This window comes from Gopherus flavomarginatus, chromosome 3 (assembly GCF_025201925.1).
Source record: "Gopherus flavomarginatus isolate rGopFla2 chromosome 3, rGopFla2.mat.asm, whole genome shotgun sequence".
Lineage (NCBI taxonomy): Eukaryota > Metazoa > Chordata > Testudines > Testudinidae > Gopherus > Gopherus flavomarginatus.
This window is the reverse complement of record NC_066619.1, coordinates 196,170,316-196,188,463: the sequence shown is the minus strand read 5'-3', so window position 1 is coordinate 196,188,463 and position 18,148 is coordinate 196,170,316. Positions and strand designations below refer to the sequence as shown.

At 40.7% G+C, this 18,148-nt stretch overlaps 1 protein-coding gene across 1 annotated transcript in view; it reads left to right on the top strand.

Moving 5' to 3' along the window:
* The first annotated feature begins 1,512 nt into the window (after positions 1 to 1,512).
* Positions 1,513 to 18,148, top strand: part of INPP4B (inositol polyphosphate-4-phosphatase type II B) — a 508,181-nt gene continuing 491,545 nt past the window's right edge. Inside the window, exons 1-2 of the mRNA XM_050946302.1 lie at positions 1,513 to 1,707; positions 17,759 to 17,855. The gene's annotated coding sequence lies outside the window, so the exon portion shown is untranslated. The remainder of the gene's footprint in view (positions 1,708 to 17,758; positions 17,856 to 18,148) is intronic.

Below are 18,148 nucleotides of genomic sequence, written 5' to 3'. Positions count from 1 at the left end.
TTTTGGCCTGAATGGTTAGCCAATATTTTGGGTCTTCCGAGGTTATTTCTGGCAGGAGAAATTATTTGTATTATCAAATTATCAGGAGATTGAGCCATGGACCAGGACCCCGCTGGGAGCTATACAAACAGAAAAGATGGTCCCCGTCTCTCTCCTCTCACCCCCCACATTGACGTATAAGACAGACAATGGATGGATATTGACACTCCAGCAGAGAAGTAGAAGGAGACAATACTGGTCTATATGGCAAACAGTGTTTTCAGCACACCAGCAGGCTACAAATCAGGTATTGTATTTCTTTGGTGTAATAATGTTTATTCACCAGGAATGTACACAAGTTCTTGTTTCCCCAAACACAGTGGAAACAAACAAGAGGCAGTTTCTTTACCCTCAAATTCCAAGCCTGCCTTTCCAGGGGGTTCTGTGCCACCAGCATCTGCATCTCCCTCTCAGGGCCACACTCTCAACTGCTTCTCTGTCTGACCGCAGGCTTTCCCACCCCAACACCCACACATCTGCTACCAATCAATCACCTCACCCCTACATTTGCAACTAGTCAAAGGAAAACCCCTCAGCCTGTGTAGCTTAGCTTCTGATAGGCCTTGCCATGAAACCCATTGCCCTGGGTGGTGGCTCCCGATTGCTGTCAGCTACCACTACATGAAGGGCAGTGAATTGGTCTTTCCATTTAGCCTAACACACTGTAAAGGTGTACATGACAGCAGTTATTACATTCCAGCATAACAGCGTATTAATCTTTTGCCAAACATTGGATAATATTATGACAGGCCTGCAAGATGCGGAGGGGCAAAGCGTTCATGCTCTGCTAGATGTGGGGCAGGTACACCATCAGGCTTGTCCCTCAGTAAAATCCCTTCTCCATTAGCAAGGTGTGGACACCCGCCACCCCACCCCAAATACTCTTCTAGTCCAGTGCAGTTAATGGAGTTGTTTTTCGTAAAATGCCCGATTTCTAGCTGTGGGGAGGCGTGACTAATACTTCCCCTGGCCAGGAGGGGGCATCTATGTGGGTGGCTGTGCCCCGGCCTCTCCAGCGGAGGGGGAGCTGGGGGCTAGGTCAGGTGTGGAGGGAGAAGCACGGGTCTCCAGCCCCTCGGCAGAGTGCCCCGGGGGTGGCTGGGCTGGGCGGACTCAGGGGAGCTCTGCCCACGCTGCCGGGCTGTGGCCCCGGGGAGGCTGCAGCGGGCGCCCGGCTCCTCTGGGCGGCGGAAGGGGATTGGCAAGCGGCAGCTTCCCCCTCCCACACGGCCGGCTCGCTCTCCCCTCCTCCAGCCGCAGCAGGTCACCTCGCTGTGAGCGCGGCTTGGCGGGGCCGCTTTGCGCAGTGACAGGCAGGGAGGCGGCTGCAGCGCGCGGCTGCTCTTCTCCCCGCGGGCGGGCGGGCGCCAGGGGCACTGACTCCGGAGCCGCTGCCGAGCTGGGGGCCGCCGCCGGCGGGCTGCGCTGACACTGGGAGGAGACGCGCCCGGAGGGAGGCGGACGCTGCAACTTCTCGCTGCGGCTGCGGGTGGGTGGCCGGCCGGGTCTCCCTGCCCAGCAGCGCCGCGGCTCCTGGCTTCCTCTCGCAGTCTCGGCCAGAGGCTCCGGACTATAAATAGCAGGTTACCCAGCTGCTGAGTGACAGGCGCCCCGGGGGGAAGCGCGGCTCGAGCCTCTCTGCGCGGCAGGCGCCCTGCTCCAAGCCAGGTAATGACCGTGCGGACGGCCCGGGGTCTCTGCCTGCGTGGGGAGGGGAGCAGGGGCTGGAGGGGGGCAACTCAGGTGAAGCCTCCGTCCGCCGCTCCAATCAAGTTTCTCAGTGTTCCGGTGCTAACTGAAAAGCAGAGCCTGGAAGATGCCGCAGCCAGGAGCTTTGCAAAGCCTGTCTTCCGGGCTGGGCATTTCACCTGCCAGCCCAGCAAAGCACCAGAGCCACAGATCTGCTGCAGGCGCGGCTCTGGGGAGTTTGTTCGGGGCTTGCAACTACTTGGGTCAGAGAGAGCGAGCAGGGCCCTGGGCAGCTGCTGCGCTTCCCCACCCCCGCGTGGGTGCCGGTTGCTGCTCCCTTCTGCCCACTCATGCCTGCTCTTGCCCCCTCACGAGGTGCGGGAAATGTTGGGGGATCTGCCGCCCCTTCTTTATTGTCACCCTTTCTTTCCCTCCTCGTTGGGGCTCGACCCAGGGGTGGATGGGTGGCGATCGGTGGGTGATTCCCCTTTTTGCCCCCGGCTGCTGAGGAGAGTTGCGGCCGGGTACCAAACAGGGAGGTTGCCCGGAAAAGGGAGACCAGTTCAGTGCTGACGATGAGCCTAGTTGCTGCTGCGTGTAACTTATTAGCAAAAGCCGCTGGGCGTTCCTCTCACTTTTAATACAGGTTTTGAGCTATCTGATCTCCGTTGTGGTACCGGATGCATTTAATCAATTAAGAAAAATATGTAGCCTGAAATTATCACCCCTTCAGCAATTGCAGAACGTGCTTCTTTAAAATGTGGCAGTTATTTAAATCCACTAATCATGGCATTTTTTAATGAGTGATTAAAAATATTTAAAGTTTGATACCTAACTAGTTGTGTTGGGAGTAGAGTCCTCCTCCTTGTGGTTTAATTTTTTTAGACCGGTAACAGAGCTGGCATCCTCTAACTATGTTACAAATGATTAGGTGTTAACCAGCATATACTCTAGTGTAGTAGACGTCAAAAGCTAAGACACTATATATAAATAAGTTGAAGACAGTTGTGACATAAAATAGTATCAGCCAGGAAGGGAAATGAGATTTAGTCCTTGTACCACTGCTCTTCCCACAAACTGAGGCACAAATTATAAAGTAATGTGAATGTGGCCCTGTAATGTATGAATTTCTGGGCTTGCTGATTAATATTTACTATAAATTTAAGTACAGTGACTTAAAGTTAAAGAAATTGAAAACATTTTCATGAAAGTTTATAAAATCATGATTTCATCTAACATATATTTATCCTTCCATCTTTCTTGTCTGGAGAATATTTATGCTTGTTTAATTACATATACTGAAAGCTGGCTAATCAGGTTGGTACAAATCATATTAAAATTTCGGCAAATATTTCTAGTCTTCACTGACTACATATGCACTCCACATCTGTGTTTCAAAGGTCTTTACATTTCAAAAAATGATGTTATACATGTATAAGTCTAAATAACAAATATTGGCAATATTCACTTTAATATCAAAAGACTAATCCATTTTATAGATTAATTACTAGCCAAAAAAAATATTTTTTTTTAAAAAAGCATTGACTGAAATACAGAATCATAAAAAAACTTAAATTGTTGGTAGTGTTTGTTTGGAAGGGCAATCAATGTCTCCTGCTGATTTGTCTTAAATTTATGACATAGGTTCTACTTGAGACTTTTAGTTCTATCCTCTAATTCAGGAACTTGTATGGGATTTTATGCACACAATTCCCTATGGTATTATTTGGAGTTACTTGTGCAGGACCAAATCCTGCTTGCCTTATTCATGCAAATAGTCCCACTGAAATTAAGGTACTAGTCACTAGATTAAGGTGAGCAGGAATTAGCCCTGGTCAACCAGGCAGTCCTATCAGTGTTAGAGGAGGTTGTACAGGGTTTAAGTCTGGTCAGAATTCAGCTCAGAAATATCTTCACGTTGATAAGAGATTTTAATTTATTTTTGTCTTGACACAAAATCCAATAAGGCAATATTGAGAGAGCAGAGAACTCTGAACTCCACTCAGTGCACTTGGGAACCTATATGAATTCACTTCTCAGCTGACTGTTGAGCAGAGATTATGAGAGAAACTATTTTGTCATATAAATTAGAGAGGGAGAACTTGTATTAGTCTTCTCTTGTCTCTCTCCTGCTAGTATATTCTCAAATGGTTTGTCCGGTCCAGTTTTAAATGATTCCAGTGACGGGGGGGGGGCTTCCGTTACTTCCCTTGAACTTTTATAAGTGCAGTAGCTAGAAATTGGTGTGAATTCACAAACAACAAGTTAAATACTCATATACAATGCAACTAGTTGCACAGATTTAAAAAAAAAAGTAGAATTACTTCTTTGTCTTATTTTTCATAAAAACTGTTTCTATAAAAATTGTTTTATAAGCTAAATTTAGTTAGACATGTAAAGAGAAGGGTCCAGAAGGTCCTCTCACATACCCTGGTGTAACTTCATTGTTAAATTGAGTTAATCCTGATTTACACAGGTGGAAAGTGAAAAGAGAATAAAGTCTGAGATTTTAAATAGGCCTCATGAGAAAGTCTGACATACTAAATCTTTTTCCCCTTACCCTCTAGTGATTATTGCCCATAGACATTTCTAAGTTTCACTTATTTTTACCATTGGAAAGGATTTTAAAATTAGAACTCATAGACAGCATTAGCTATAGTTGTATAACTGGCATACTATAATATTGAATGCATGATATAATTTATTGGGTTCATTTCTGTGACCGGCTGAATCAGTATTGCATGATCATATGCTGTTGTGCAGCAACGCTTTTTTAAAAACATCATTTTGTATCCTTGGTAGATAATTTTTATCCTTTAAACATCGTACTTTTAAGGCATTTCCCATGTTATTAGACCTATGTAATGCATGCACAGAGGTGGATGTGCTCACCGAGAATTTTTCTAGAAAGCGTTCTGTAGCTATTTAAAGGTGAAGAAATCAAAATAGTAAAATGATCTTATGTCTTGTCTGAATGGGCAGCAGAACTAACTTAGGTTTTTCTCTTGAAAAAGAAAGTGTTCCTATATATTTGTATGTACTGTGTCATAATTTCACCAGTCTTCTTATCCCATTGCTCTTATCTGCCATTGCAGTAAATCTGTCAAGTACAGTGAAGATGCTAATTTGACAAGTATAGTAGAATTTGTTAATAACAGTTGCTTAACTGCAGTTTTTCTGGTCATTGTAAGAGGTAGTCATATAATACACTATGATTAATATGGTTGCATCTGAAGAAGTGCAGTTTTTTACCCACGAAAGCTTATGCCCAAATAAATCTGTTAGTCTTCAAGGTGCCACTGGACTCCTTGTTGTTTTGATTAATAGGGAGAAACTCTTGTAGGAAATGAGATTTTACTGTATACAGATTATGCTACATATAAATAAACTTTCACTGTATACAGTTTATGCTAGGATTTCATGTAATTTTTTTGTAGTTATAAACATTTCTAGCAGTATAGTGATACCTAAAGCATGTTCTAAGCTTATAGGTCAAGTGTGTGTTTTCTTTATAAAAATGACTTTGAAAAGCTCAATCTGTGTTAAGTCAGGGGATGAGGATAAATATGTAGGGCCTGATTTTGGCTTGCACCTTGTATAGTTATTTACACTCAGTTTGCATAGAAGTAAAACAGTAACAAATCAGAATTGTAGTGTTATGCAATGTGGGAATAAAGGCGCTTCCACTCTGGTTTGGTAGTGTTTTTATTCTCACTTAGCACATATGTAAATGGCTACACATTGTACCTGGCATTGGGGAATCAGGCCCACAGAGTGAAATTTTCCCCAGTATAATGGTGTAAATATGCAATAATTCTCAACTGGTTTTAATGTAATCAGACCAGTACACACCATTGGACAAAAGAACAGCATCTGGCCTCAAAAATTTAAGTAAAAAGAACAGGAGTATTTGTGGCACCTTAGAGACCAACATATTTATTTCAGCGTAAGCTTTTGTGGGCTACAGCTCACTTCTTCGGATGCATAGAATGGAACACACAGACAGGAAACGTGTGTGTTCCATTCTATGCATCCAAAGAAGTGAGCTGTAGCCCACAAAAGCTTATGCTGAAATAAATATGTTGGTCTCTAAGGTGCCACAAGTACTCCTGTTCTTTTTGCGGATACAGACTAACACGGCTGCTACTCTGAAAAATTTAAGTGACACTTGATGTTCAGGAAAATTGCAATCCAATACTGTTAGTGATCTTTTTTAGTTATCCATTCAAGGGAGTGTCTTAGATTGGTAAATAGAAATTATAAACGGTGGGGATTGTGTGGAAAGAATACCTTCTTGTCTATAATCAAAGTAACTTGACTGGCATGTAAAGTTAAACTGATTTTTTTTTTTTTGCCACTAACTGTCATGACAAACAACTAGTGAGGCTGCTGTAGGACTGTCACATGACACAGCCTAGTTGTGCAAATTGGCAGCGATAATGATAGGAACATTCCCTGTGTGGGGAAAATTGTCATTCACGCTGATCATTGAGCAAACTTTCTTTAAGACATGTACAACAGCTTGCATTTCAGCTTCAGAGGGATTAGGCTTTTCATTCAAAAATGATAAGCTCCAATGATTGAACAGTAAAACAAAGGAATATGGTACACATGTAGAGGTAGCAAGTTGGGATAAAACAATTAAATCTTTAAATTTGAAATAAACTCAAAAAAGAGAAATTAGGGAGGTCAAGGCTGTGCTTCTTAACCACTGACAATAGTTTTCAGTAGTTATTTTATAGCATTTTTAACACGGAGAGCTGCTAAACTTGTAACATTCTAATTGGTATATCTATTAAAAATCTTCATAATAAATCATGTTTACTGAATATTTAATAAATAGAATAAAAGAATCCGGGTTGGATTTTTATCTGTACGCATGCAGTTCAGGTCTTCTTCAACTTTCAGGTTTGTCAATGCCCTCTGGTCTTAAGTTTATGAGATTGGAATGATTTTGTTAAGGTGAATTTAGTGTTGTTTTCCCCTGTTTTTCAAACAATATACAAATATGTTGACTGCTATTTGTATGAAAACATTTTGCTTTAAAAAAGATAGAATTTTCATGTTCTGAATCTGTCAGATACTTGGAACATAAATACATTCTACACTAGATGGCAGTATACAATACTAAGAAGCCTTAAGTCATTTTTAACTGTAACAAATCCATTAGAAACTATGGGTAATGTTTTCAACAGCAACTAACAGACTGAGTCACTTCTGAAAACCTTGGGCTCCTAAGTCAAAGTTCCTAAATCTTGTTCACTTTCAGTGAGACTTTAACTTTCACCTCACTTTCAGTGAGGCTCAAAAGTACCACTTCTGATAGTCTCTTAGGTTTCTAATTGTTTGCAGTGTAGTTGTAGCTGTGTTGGTGCCTGGATATTAGAGAAACACGAAGAGCTCTGGGTAAGCTCAAAAGCATGTCCTTTTTTTTTTACCAAATTGGTCCAATAAAAGATATTACATCTCTTAGGTTTCTAAGTCACTTAGGTGCTTTTGAAAATGTAATTATATTTATTTTAAAACTGTGTAGACTTGAATTTTTATCAGTCAATACAATTAAAACCAATAAACAGGTAAGACCTGATTAATATGTTTAGTAGATGTATTGAGCCTGGTTCTAATTTATACTGTAAGGCCTGGTTTATACACAAACTGTTTGAACTGATATAAGTATTTCGATTAGGGATGTGATTGTTCTACTGAAGTAGTTAAACCTGTACAGTCCATAGTGGGAATGCAGTTATACTGATAGAAAGGTGGTGGATACCAGTGTAGCTTATTCCCATAATGGAAGGTGAATAAGCTGTACTGCTAAGGCACCTTTGTACTTGTATACTTAAAGAGGTATAACTTGTGTATGTTGACAAGCTCCTTTTACATTCATCTGGAAGTGTAAAGGGTCTTAAAGTGGGTGTAACTGCAGTCCCCTTTTTGTTACCAAAGCAGTGTAAAAGGGATTTAGTGTAAATGAAAATCAAGCCTATTGTTTATGATATGGTAATACATTCTTAATAATATGGCTTAAAGTGCTTCCAGAGTGCTTGTAATGTCTGATTACATGAATCATCAGAGAGGAAGATGAAATAAGCACAATGCTGTGTACAGGTTTGGTCACCATAGGTAGGGAAGAGGAGGACAGCTAGGATGAAGAAAGATTTGGAGAGAACTGTGCATGAGAAACAATTGGGCAAATTATGTATGTACAGCCTTGAAGACTGAGGTTATGGGGCGAGGGGGAAGATATGATTATAAGCACACAAATGGGTGCTATGAAAGTAATGATTATTTTTCATTAGTAATACGTCTGGATTTAAATTGAAACAGCCATTTTAAAAACAAATAATTTTAAGTAGCAAGATAACTACAGAATGTGAGGGAATCAAATTGACTAGAAATCCACAAGTCAATTTGTGTGGCATCAAATGGGCGATGGCCTAGATATCTCAGTCCTGTCTAACAACATAAAAGCAAGGATCAGATGACCTTAACTGTAGGAGTTCTATACCCAATCTCTGAGCAGCATTTTTTATATATATATAAAAATGTATTTTATATATATATAAAAAAAATGCAAGTAAACGTGTGTAATCGCAGCTTGATCGAACCCTGTGAATACTTTTTTAATAAATTGGATTTTATTTCTCTGACTTAGATTTTTGCTTCTTATAGATTCTAAGAGAAACTGTTCAGACATTGGGATTAAGTCTTCACTGGCTGTCAAAATATATACATATGTGTGGTACTTTGCACTTAACATTGGACAGTTGGGGTGGGGGAAATGGACATATTTCAGAGCACGTGAAATGCTAAATCTGTTAACTGAAAAAAAATCTCTTTAACGTAAAAAGCAACTGGATTTTTCAACACAGTGCTTAAAAAAAATGCACCACTATCAGAAGAAAATAGATACATGTAGAAATGTTTAGTGATCAAAATGCCATGGTTCCCTGACTTTACTGCTAGTACGCTAATACATTTTACAGCTTCAAACTTTGGTAATCCTTGATAGCTTTTGAATACTTTTGCATATGTAATAGGTTTTTGAAGGCACAATAAGTGAGTAGACACTCTTGCAGATGAACCATTGATGCAGTTTTTTGAAAATTCAGCCTTAATGTTTATAATCTATTATCTGCAGCAAAGAAATCTTTGTTAATTCTCCATGTCAGCATAGGAGACTAGATGCTGCTTGTTATTGCTTGGACTTAAACAGAGCTAACAAATCACCACTCTGCACCATTTATTTAGTGTTGCAGCTTATTTCAGTACTCTTGCTTGAGTGGCAGTCTTTGGTTTTCTTGGGTAAACAAACTGGCACAGCTGTATACTGATCTTTGCAGCACACATTGAGTCTATTTCCACTCTTATTGAAGTCAATGGAAGTTTGCCAATGGCTTGAATGAGAAGAGGATCATGCCTAAAGGGAGATTGGAGCTAAGCGAGCTCCAAATCTTATAGGAATGGCTCCTTGCAACCAAAATGCTAATAGTTATTTGTATTTACACAAATTTTTTTTGTATTTCCAAAAAAAATTTTTTTTCTATACTAGCCTAGGAAGGTACATTCATTATAAATATTTTAAATATCTAAGCCAGCACTGGTTCAGTTTATTGAATGACTCACCGTCTCAGAGCTATCCGTGAATATGTATTAAGTTTTGTATAAACAAAAGAATACAGAACTGTCCTGTTTTGAAAACAGCAAAATTATGCTTACTCATTTTAAACTTGATTAAATTACCGCCAGTTTAATCAGTTTTGGCACATTACAATAGATTGACAGAGCTGGGCATCTCGCCTGAAGGTACAATTTATTTTGTTTCTCCTCTGTCTCATTCAGTTAATCAAAACAAGATAGTGCAGGTAAAAATAAAGTGGAAATTCACCTCAGGTTTGTGGTTCACTTTTTAATAAATATATAGACAGTTAATAACTTGGTGCTCTTGAACTACTCTAATTCATGTATGTTTATGCTTTTTTATGACTGTTTAAAATAATAATAAATATCTACCACAGGCCCAGGGAAAATCCCTTGTTTTTTTGTCAGAAGCTGTTTTGGTCCCATAAACTCAGGGTAGGCTTCAGGATTCTATTTCTGTGATCTAAAAGAGCAGTATCTCCCACTATTGTTCAAAGCTCAAAGCAGAAGTGTTTTTTAATAATGTGGAATTCAAACTACTTTAAAACAAATGCATTATCTGCCATAGTTAAAGTAAACAAGGGACAACACTAGTAGTCATGACCTTAGTTTCCAATTTACATTTTTGGAACGCTTTTTTTAATTGCTTATTCTGTTATACTGAATAATTCAACAGAGCCTTTGTTGTGCCATCAGCAATGCTGCTTATATATCTCCTTTCCTAAGTAATATGCCTAGGGCCAGATTCTGACCCTGTTTATAGTGGAGCAAGTCTTTTGAAACTAGTGAAGACACTCTGGATTTACACTGGTTTAAATTAAGATTCGAATCTGGTCTTTTGTCTACTGCTAAAAGTAACTTAATTAAAAATAGTTTAAATAAAATTTAAATGGAGATCATATTCTGTCGCTCCTAGAAAGTTCATAGTGGAGGCAGCATTGTCCAGCATTGTAACTTCGGGATAAGGATTGGCTCTAAGGGCTGGGTCGGTCGGGCTGGGGCGCGAAGGATAGCAGGATAGCACTCAGATGTGGCTTCTGTTCTCAGTGCTGTTGCTGGCTCACTGCAAGACCATGAGTGCATCACTCAAATTCTCTGCCTACGTTTCTCCATCTGTAAAGGGGAATGGAGATAATGATACTTAGCCATTTGTGAAGTCTGTGGGCCAGATTCAGATCTCAGTGAAGGCTACTGTTTTAATGGTAGGTAAGAGAGGACCGAGATGGCAGAGTACCTGGAGCCACTGCTTCTTCACTAGACAGGAGTGGGAATCAAGGAACATCAGGCCTATGTGTGGAGGAGGGGCTGGGAAGCAGAGAGCCTCCTCTTCACCTAGATTTGAGCTGAGAGAAGGTGTTCAAGTGTGAAGGTGAATACATGTCAATGTAAATTAAAATAATAAACGAGCAAGCATGTGCGCACACAGGTGTAGTTTTCTGCTCTCAAAAGTAGCTCAAACCCTATTTAGAACTTAAATTTGCACTCTTCACAGGTTTTGATTTTAGTAGTGCAGAAATTGTTAAGATAGCATAAGCTGAGCTCAAATCTTCTCATGTTTGGATGCTTCTACTGGTCTTAGATCAATACTATTCTGCCTACACTTCCTGTATCTGCTTGATCGAAAGAGAGACTCCCATCTCTTATATTTGGGTAGGGTAACAAGCTGGTTCCCTCAGTGAGTTAGCAGATCCCATTAATGTGGGACAACTCCCATTACCAGGATGGGGCATGTAAGGCAAATGCTGCTAGCTTGTTACAGCATGGCTTTGAGTCAGGGGACAAATGTGATGTCACAAGTATCTTTCATCTGGACTAGTAGGAGTCTGGTAAATTTTTTTCAAAGCTTGATGCACTGTAGGTACTGGCCTTGATACTGGCCCCCACTCTTCTTGTTGTACTCTGATCTGGCAGCACAAAACAGGACAAACACTGTCTTTACTTGGAAGTTATATCAGTGTAGGAATGCACAGAGGTAGAGTATTGGTACTATGGCACTTCCTTCCTGTCCCTCAGCATAGGAAGAGTATAGGGGCATATCTGGGGGAAGAGGTCATGGCAGGAATGTCCTTATGCCTGGGTTATTCTTGGCTGCCTGAACAGGCCTTGGGATCATAGGCAACTGAGCATAAGTTGGAGCATCTAAAGGGATACTCCAGCTTACACTGGGGTACCTGGCCTGGCACCTGGCTGGACTCAGAATCTGGAGGATGCAAAATGGCCAGGGGCGGCTCCAGGCCCCAGCACGCCAAGCGCATGCTTGGGGCGGCATGCCGTGGGGGGAGCTCTGCCGGTCGCCAGGAGGGGGGCAGGCAGGCCGCCTTTGGCGGCATGCTTGCAGAGGGTCCGCTGGTCCCGCGGCTCTGGTGAACCTCCTGCAGGTGTGCCTGCGGGAGGTCCACCGGAGCTGCGGGACCGGCGACCGGCAGAGTGTCCCCTGCGGCATGCCGCCGTGCTTGGTGCGACGAAAAGTATAGAGCCGCCCCTGAAAATGGCGAACTTCTCCCTCCCTTCTGAAGCATGAGTGAGTTCAGTGTCAGCCTGGAATCAGGGTCACTCAGTATAAGATTTAATGTTTTGATTTGGTAGGCAGATCTTTTGAGAGTAGCCTGAAAAGCTTGACTGTAAAGCATCCAACCCATTCTATCTCTTGATTTTATAAATTTAAGAGATACTGTGCTCTGTGGAATGACGACAATAGGGAAACATTCCTCAACATTTGAACATCAGAATATTTCATTTAATAAAAGTATCTTGTATATGCCCTAGAAGATGAACCCTTACGCCATTTTTCTATTTGAGATATTGTACATTGTGAATGTCTGGTTAAATAGATATCTTTATAGTTTTTAAAATCTTTGTTATGCATACCATAACATTTTAAAATAGAAATTAGTCTACACCTAATGCCAGCAACCTCACTAATTACTGCCCGGTCTTGAGTTTGCCTTTTCTCTAGAAGACTATTGAGAAAATTGTGGTATCCAAACTTCTTCAACATCTCCCATTTGAGTATCCTGATCACCATAGAGCTGACAGAGAGAGACTGCCATTGGTGTTGGGTGGGGTAATGCTGCAGAGCCTGACTCCGTTGTCCATCTGTGCTCCTAATATTCAGAATAAGTAAGAGATTGAGGCAGTTACTACAGGATAAAGGAGATGAGGAGAGAGAGAGAGAGAGAGAGAGAATTAATTAGGAAATTTAGCACTACCATGTATTCAGCTGAATGGAAGGGATGGGGAAGGAAAAGAACCTAGAATTCCAAAGCACATTTAAATATAGTGCTAAACCTGGAATCCTGCAATTGTCAACATAGCCCAAGAAATTCAACTATAAATCTTTAAAAATCCCTGTCTTTTTGAACTACTGCATCATCATCTTAAGCTGAGTTCAAGCAGAAAGTAGTAGAGAGCTGGTTTGATTCAGTCCAGGCTATGCCATTTTCTAGTGGCATAGACCAGGGCATAGCAGAAAGTCTGCCCAAACACCTGAGACAAGTGCAAAACAGACACATGCACACATCTCCCACTTGGCCAACTGATGCAACCTCAGCTGTGTTTGGCACTGGCCAAAGAGCACGTCCAGAATGAGTGCTTCCCCAGGCCAATCAATTTGACTGCTCACTCATGTACTGGTGTCTGTCAAAAGACGCTGAACCTTAAAACTTTAAAACCTATTTTATCGTATTACTGTGACCTAAATTAAAAACCACTCCATTTTACTTTGAAGACCTCTCTTTGAAACATTCTTGCATGTACTTGGTTTCTGAATATCACTAATAAATAAAAATTTGGTTTAAAACGTGAGCTAACATTTTCAAATATTAATACCATTTTTATAAATTAACAGTAATTCAAAGGATGTAAATCCATTAGACACTTATAGCTTTTCACAAGCTACATTAAAATGGAAAAGTTTGAAACATTGAAACAAATGTAAGGAGTTCAATGGTAAGCATTAAACATCAAAGCACCTTTATGCTTTTCCCATGCTCATTCTGATGAATGAGTTACTTTTAGATATCTTTAAAGTCACCTTTCTGTCCTCCTGCAACTCCCTTCATTAAAACACTCCTCTGCCATTATACCCACCAAGAAAAAAAAAAAGACGATAATTAGACAAACTGGCATGCTGTGACCCCTGCTTTTTGTGTTGTGCATAGTTGTTTCATTGTTCCTTTGTGCTTTTTACATCTGGTTTGGTGCATACAGCCAGTGTCTGTGGTCACATACTTAGATTGTAAGCTCTTCAGGGGCAGGACTGTCTTTTATTTTGGGGAGCTGGGGTGGGGCAGAGTACAGTATATAGTGCCTAGCACAGTGGGACTTTGATCTCTGAAGCGCACAGGCAAACTGCCATATAAATAATCTGCTATTGCTGTAGTAGTCATTTAACGTTGTCCAACTGTACTGAGAATTGGATATATGTAATACTTAACTGAGAGGTGTTTTTTGTTTGAATAACCTTTTAGAAACAGCACTATGTACAGTAATTCATTGACGTAAGTAAATATACCATGCCGTTTACGGTAACTTCTGCAGGCTAAATGTGTGGCCTCTAATTATCAGAAGCCATTCAGAATTTCAGAGATCAGTGAACACTCAGTGCCAGCGCCTCAAAGGTATTTAGGCACCTAAATACATTTAAGGATCTGGGCCTCACTCTCTGAGGGGATGGAGTTCTCCAGTTCTCTGTATTGTGTCTGCCAGAGATGAGCGCATGCTGAAACTCTGGATCCAAACACTCCCAAAGTTTGGAAATGTTTGAATCCACATCTAAACTTTATAGGTGGTCCTATCACTTATGCGACTGTATCTTTCTGATTCAGAGGACTTATTTAAAGTGGATTCCCTAAAGTACAAGGGCTCAATTTTCCTGTGGGAGCGCACAACTGAGCATGTGGTGAGAGGCATCAGGGAGCAGATTACAGTTACCAAGTTCTGTGCCAGTCTGTCCCTGGCACCAGCAGAAGATTAATGTAGTGGAGCACTGCCTCCATCCTGTCCCTAGCATATCCATATGCTAACATAGGGGCACATGGGATCCCTGGTGTGTGACCTATCTCCTCTAGATTTGTCACTGGAGGTTCCCCTCTGCAAAGAGGATTCTTTGCTGACTATCAGTGGCCAGCACCCAGCTGCTTTGCATTGTCTAAGTAGTAGTATAAAGGGACCAGATTGCACCTTTGAACTTGGCCCCAAGAGCCTGTATTGTAAAGGGTTTGGATTTCTTCACTCTTAAATATGTGTTCTTGTTAATATCCTGTTTTCTGTTTCATAAATAAACCAAGCCCTACTTCTAAATCATGGTTTACGAAATTTTTAAAGGTTTCTTCCCCAAGTGGATTCCCTTTGTCTATGGTTGCTAAGCTATTCTGGGAGATTTTCCTCCCCAACTTGATGTAATGTCATTAATTGTACTGTACCTATTAAAATCTCCTGGATTGCTTTCAGTAGTCACTGGGAGAACAATGCTGATTCTGGTAGACTCCTGGCCAATCTGGGAAGGTTCGCAACCCTATCTTTTGTCTCTTCTTTCTTCCGATTGACTTAAGACACAAAAATCAAATTTGCTAGTGTCTCTTGCTTCCTTTGGTTGCAGACTTTCAGCTGTTTGTCACCACCCCTTGCTGTTTGTTGATTTGGCTGTGCAATAGTATGTTGGAGACTGCTTTTAATGCTCTGTGGAGAGGTATAAATTGTGACCTCCACAATCAAGGATTACTTTGAATTCTGCTCTTCCAGTCTTTTTTTTTTTTTTTTTTTTTGGAAGACATTAAATAAAGTAGAGGAAAGAGTACTTTTTATGTCTTCAGAAATAGAATTTTTATTTCAAGCTAAATACAGTACATTTTGAGTTTAATTAGCTCAAAATAAGGTTTTCAGGTGAAAAATGTTCTGTTCCTTGAAGTGGAGTAATTGAAAGCTAATCCAGGAATATTTAGAATCAGAATTTGGGAAAAATTCTGGTGACTTTATGTAGAGAGTATAACCTCATTGATAGTTGGTTAGGGGGAAGACAAAACTTAAGAGCTGTTCTAAAGGGTCGAGTGACTTTTTATCACAGTAGGTTCATCTTGGAGAAAGAGCATCCTCCATGGGAGTCAAGAAATATTGGAGAGTTTTGTACGGGAGCGGGGGATTGGCTAATTGAATGGAGGGTAAGGAGTGATTTAAAGAAGGATTTGTGAGTTTCAAGGTGAGGTGGCCTTAGTGAGAATGGGAAGGAGGTACTTTGAGAGCCTAGAGAGCTGTACCCTGCCTGACCCTGCAAGGTGCTGAGGGCATCTGCTGTTCATTTCAATCCAATGAGATTGAATTGGTCAGGAAAAATGGCCAGATGGAGCTGGGAGGTGTGCAGGATTAGGCTTAGTCTATATTTTTCTTGTATAGAATACTTGTATTTAAGGTCTGCAACAGCATATTCAAGTAAACTTACGTAGGTTACAATACTTGCTGTAGCTAGCGCTGTATGTGCAGTGGGACAGAGATGAAAAAGAGTGCATGTATGCCAAGTTTCTGAAGAAACTAGAACACAGGAAAACTGGGAGGTTCAGCTAGTGGAAGCTATAATATTGAATGGATGGGTTTTGAGTTTGGGGCTGACAGTAACCTTATTCAGTGCAGGAAGTCTGTTGTTCTTGTGCCATCACCTCAGAACAGTCTCCCAACCATTATGAGGCTAGAAAATAGGGAAAAACAAGATCAGAGCTCATGGAGGAAATTCCATGTAGGATCTTGAAGAAGATGATGGGGGATTTTGAACTGAATTCTGAAATGGTCAGGAAGCTAGTGAAGATTTCTGAGGATGGTGAATATCTGTTTCTCCCAACTGAAGAGATGAACCATTGTATTTTGGACATAACAAAATTATTAAAGTTGGGATTTAGGGAGATTATAAAATTGTATTTAAAATAGTTGAGAACACCCAAAGGCATGAATGTCAAAGGATTGCTTGAAGAAGTGTCCGATGAGAGCACTGTTTCAGATTTCACTGCTGGCAGACATTGGTGAAATATACAGAAGGAAAAAAAGATAGTGGCTACGTTTAATAAACAATCGTGATAGGAATGAATACTGGATTGGAGCTGATGGGGACCGAGAGATGAAGGTGTTCACCAATTAGTATAGCGGGTCCCTGGTATATGTTGGGGCTGTGTTATTGAAAAGGGCAATGGATAATGAAAAGCCCATCCCACCCTGCCTCTTCCCGCTCCCCCTACACCCCACCTCTTCCTGCCAAGTTCTGCCCCTCCTCTGTGCGCACCCTGTCCCTACTCCTTTCTCTTCCCTCCCAAGCCTCCTGCATGCCTCAAAACAGCTGATTTCAGTGGGGAGGAGAGGGAGGGTTCTGACTGCCTACGATGAATATGCAGATTGGGACTGACGTGGAACTGACTCAGATCATCCCCTATTGATGAGCGACAGATATGCGAAACAACAGATAAGGGGGAGGTGTATACCAGGGACCCCCTATAGTAGGAAATTAGTTTTTTCCTGTTTGTTTACAGGAAATTGTGGCAGAGTCAGGAACTTAAGAGGAGGAAAATGAGTTGAAATGAGACGGGTTATATCTTTTGACATCTGCCGCATAGAAATAATTCCCAAGATTGACTTCTGAAAATACGTGGCCAAGGGAAAGAGTGGTAGGAAAGAATTGTAGAAAAGGAGGAGAAGAGAAAAGCTTTAGGAAATAATGTAACAGAAGAGGATCTAGTGACACAGAAGTGACCATAGTTCATTACAAAACTGTAGTGGTTAGATGAGATGCCAGAGAGCCCAGATGATCTAAAAGCATGTTAGGGTTGATTGTATCAAATATAATGATGTGAAGCAGCAGGATGAGGAGAGCAGGACAGATGGGAAGATCATTGACCAAATGTTCTAGTACCAGGAAAGTAGCAAATAAGCTGGAAATGACCAATGAGATTGTTTACCAAAATGCTCTTCAGAAAAGAGAAGACTGGACATAGGATGGTAATAGCAAGGGAGAGAATGTTCACGACATAATAATTTTAAATATTTAGTCATCATCATTTCACCTTCCAGGAAAATAAAAAGTGTCAGACATCTGCTGCCAGCACACACGCATGAAGAGTTTGTATTGATTTAAATGTATGTTGGGTGTACTGAGTGCAGAATTTGGCACTATATAAGGTTCTGTTGAACCTCTTACTCATTAGTTTGATTTAAAAAAAATGAGAGACATCTAAAACAAAGAATAAGCACATTTGCAAAAGAGAGAGAAATGTTTTCAAATGAGAGTTTCTACCTCTTGCGTAGTTTCCTTTTGCTTGATCTGGCAGTGAATTCTTAATCCTATATATGACCTGAGTCTTGGAATTGACTGTGATGTCACCAAATCAGCATTAGGACTATGATTTCACTGCAGAATACACCTGGTGGACAAGATGTGCTATGAAGGATAATATGGAACCAGAATACTGTCAGCAAAGAGCATTGCACCGAACTAATTAAGGAGTATTTGGGTAAATGCAAATCGAGCTGATACTTTGCTAATGTTGCAAAGACAACTATGAAGAGCCTTTGAAAGCAAAAGCTATTTTAAGTATTAGATATTTAAAATCTCTTTCCGAATGCCGAAGTCTCCCTAAATGTAGTATTTTAAGTACATTTAAAAAATACTAATTATTTTTTTAAATAAATTTCTGTACTTGTGTGTAAATTAGGTAAAACATAGATAAATCCAGTTACAGTACTGATACTACCACATCTAATTTATCTGTATATAACCAAAACTAATTCTTGGTGATTAAACAAA